Raw genomic sequence first — 3,504 nt, forward strand, 5'->3', positions numbered from 1 at the left:
TAGCTAGAAAGTGACCTAGCTTAATTGAAGTAGATACAGTATGAGTCTAGCTGAATTATTATCAATTTGAATTAAGCATTCCACTGAGCAGCCTATTAGCAGCACCCTGACTCTGTTTCATCTGAATGGAACACATCCATAATTGGTCTCAATGTTAACAATATGATTGCTGTACATACATACTGTACAAATTCTGAAGTGTATCATTTTTCTTCTTCTCTCATACCAGAATGGAGAGTGATGTGCAAAAATTGGATCCAAATCTTTGTATAATCTGTGGTAAAGATTTAGAGAAAGGAAAGAAACAAGAGCCATATGTCAAAAAACCCACAGCAGAAGGTCTTCAGCGCATACTACGTGTTGCTCAACAGAGAGATGATGATGTGAATAAAACCCTCTCTCCTTATACAGATGATATACTTTCCTTCAAAATAAAGGTATCATATCATGTGGCATGTAGAGCAAATTACTCCAGTAAGACCAATATCAATGAGCAACAAGCTGCAAATGTTGATAGTGACAGCATACCTGCACCAGGCCCCTCAAGAAGACTGAGTAGGATTGATACCCAATTATTTGACATACGAAGAGATTGTTTCATTTGTGGGAAGGCCAGAACAAGACCGGAAGTCCTGACAGCCATTATGACTGGTACAGGTAAGAGTACCAGAGACAAGGTCCTCCATGCAGCATCAGAAAGACAAGATGAAGTCATACATCATCGGCTTATTGCGTACCCGGATCTCTTTGCATATGATGCCAAATATCATAAAAGCTGCCTTGCACATTACATTTCTGAACGAAATATAGCAGCTGCCAGACGGAAAAAAGAAACAGACCATCAGATCAGTATCTATGACAAAACTTTTATTAAGCTCACTGAAGTTATTGACAAAACAGTTTTTTCCAAAGACATGAAAGTGGTGACACTAAACTCCTTGACGGAGAGTTATGATGACATACTGAAGACACTGAGGTCTGAGGAAGAAGATGAGACAGTCCAACAACACACTAAATACACATCCTGGAAATTGAAGGAAAAGCTCATACAGCATTACAAGCACAGGCTGGTATTTGTTGAACGAGCCGGAAAGTCCGATATGGTATGCTCTGAAAGTGTGCCCATGGGATATGCAATGAGAGAAGCTGCACATCTCCAAGAAAAGCCAGAAGAGACAACAAATCCTACAGAAGACTCTGATACCCAACAGCCAAGTCAAAGTCTCTCTGACAGGCAAATACTACATAGAGCTGCAGACATATTGAGAAAAAGCATGGATCAGGTTGATCATGACTGTAAATCATATGTCAGCAGTGATCGGCTATCACGTCTCCATTGCAGCAACTATGTACCAAACAGTGTGTATGACTTTGTGAACTGGTGTGTTGATTCAAATGCCCACAGAAATTACAAGACCTGTGATGAGGAACCAGCTTTGAAGGACAATCTGCGTGTCATTGCAATCTGCCATGATCTCATTGCACAGTGCTGTCACATCAATACGCCAATCACACTGGGACTTGCCATCTTGATTCATCACGAATTTGGTAGTAAGAAACTCATCAATGAGCTCAATGCAATGGGGCACTGTGCTTCCTATACTGAGGTTCGACACTTCCTCACATCTGTGGCAGCAGACCAGGTATCAAGGACGGAAAGTGGTGTATACATCCCAACTGGCCTCACTGGAGTCTCTGAACATGGAATTATTGATGCGGCCATCGATAACTTTGATCAAAACGAGGATACTCTGGATGGGAAGCAAACAACTCATGCTATGGCATCTGTTGTGTACCGAAGAGGCCATGTCTCCACTGCAGATAAAGGCATAGCACGAGTCTCAGAGAGATCTCTCTCAACCTTAAACACACCTGACTTGAATGTAGATAAACTTCACAGGTAGGTTTTCATTATTTAATATTGTATTTATTCTGTTTTCATGCACATAGTCACATTACACATTTATTGGTGGTGTGTTCAATATGAATACCTTGTGAGGTTTAGTCTTCTGAGTTGACATTGAATGCATACTGTATGATCACAAGCTTATCTTGTTATTTCAATACTGGTTACAGATACATCAAGCCTCCAAAGCGACCTGAGCCACCTGTAATTACCCAAACTGAGATGCTAGACGCAAACACAGCAGTCTCCAAAGCAGCACAAGACAGAGACCTGGTATGGAAGCTGTCCCGGAATCAAACTGAGAATCAACAACAAATTCCTGCATGGTCTGCATTCAATGCTTTCACATCAGACACAGCTCCTCCAGTAGCCAGCGTACTGTATATGCCCTTCATTAGAGAATCACCCTCAGATTTGTCCACCATCTATACAGCAATGATACGGCTTGTACAGCTAGCTGAAGAACTAGGACAACACCATGTACTTGTGACTGCAGACCTAGCAATTTATAGCAAAGCGCAACAGATCGTGTGGAGCAAACCACAACTCTTACATGGGAAGATCACAATGAGACTAGGAGGTATGCATATCACAATGGCTTACCTTGCCAGCATTGGAAAGCTCTATGGCGATGGTGGACTCTTTGACATACTCACTGAGTCAGAAGTGTATGCAGAGGGAACAGCCCGACAGTTGCTTCTGGGGAAACAGCTGGCAAGAGGAATAAGGAGCATAAAGCTAGCCTCTGAGGCTCTGTTCAGACTTTTCTGGAAATCCATGAAATCATGGCTTGAAAAAAAAGGCAAACGTGCAGTGAATGGAGCACAAGAGCAACTCCTGCAAGATATACAGCATGCATTTCATGGTAAAGACAAGGCCACTGCTCAACAGCTTATCGGTGAGGTGGAGACTGACCTTACTGGGATCCAGAACAGTATCCAGATGTTCATTGATGAAGGGGAAAAGCAATCAGCAACTTTTGGATACTGGTTAATGTTCCTCAAGGGTGCTGATCTGTTGCTAAGGATTCTTCGTTCAGAGCGTGAAGCCGACTTTCAACTTCACCTGAATTGCATGTGTGAAGTTATACCTTGGTTCAGAGCTGCTGGCAGAACCAATTATGCCAAGTACATGCCGGTCTATGTTGCTGAAATGAAAGCTCTTCAACATGATCATCCAGAAGCATACAACTTCATGCAAGAAGGTGGATTTGTTGTTCGCCGGTCGGAGGATCACAACTTCAACTGTGTGGCGACTGATCAGGCACTGGAGCAAACCATTAACCGAGAAGGCAAGAGTAAGGGCGGAGTTGTTGGCTTCACATTACGTAAGGGAGCTCTCACAAGATGGTTGATGACAAGGCATGTGACCACAGCATATGCGGATGCCATGGAAGACCTTTGTGACACTAATGCAAAGGGCCCAACTACCCACAAAGAACATGGAGCCTCCAGAATGGACAGAGATGAGAGAGACATAGAAAGGATAATGGAAGCTGTGGAGCAGAAGCAGAACCCCTTTGATCTTGATAGTATCCCTGAAGAACTGATAAATATTGCAAGTGGTCAGGTAGCATCTGAGAAAGTTGCAAAAGAGCT

Source organism: Nannobrachium achirus, assembly GCF_963921795.1.
Source record: "Nannobrachium achirus genome assembly, chromosome: 12".
NCBI classification, from domain to species: domain Eukaryota; kingdom Metazoa; phylum Chordata; class Actinopteri; order Myctophiformes; family Myctophidae; genus Nannobrachium; species Nannobrachium achirus.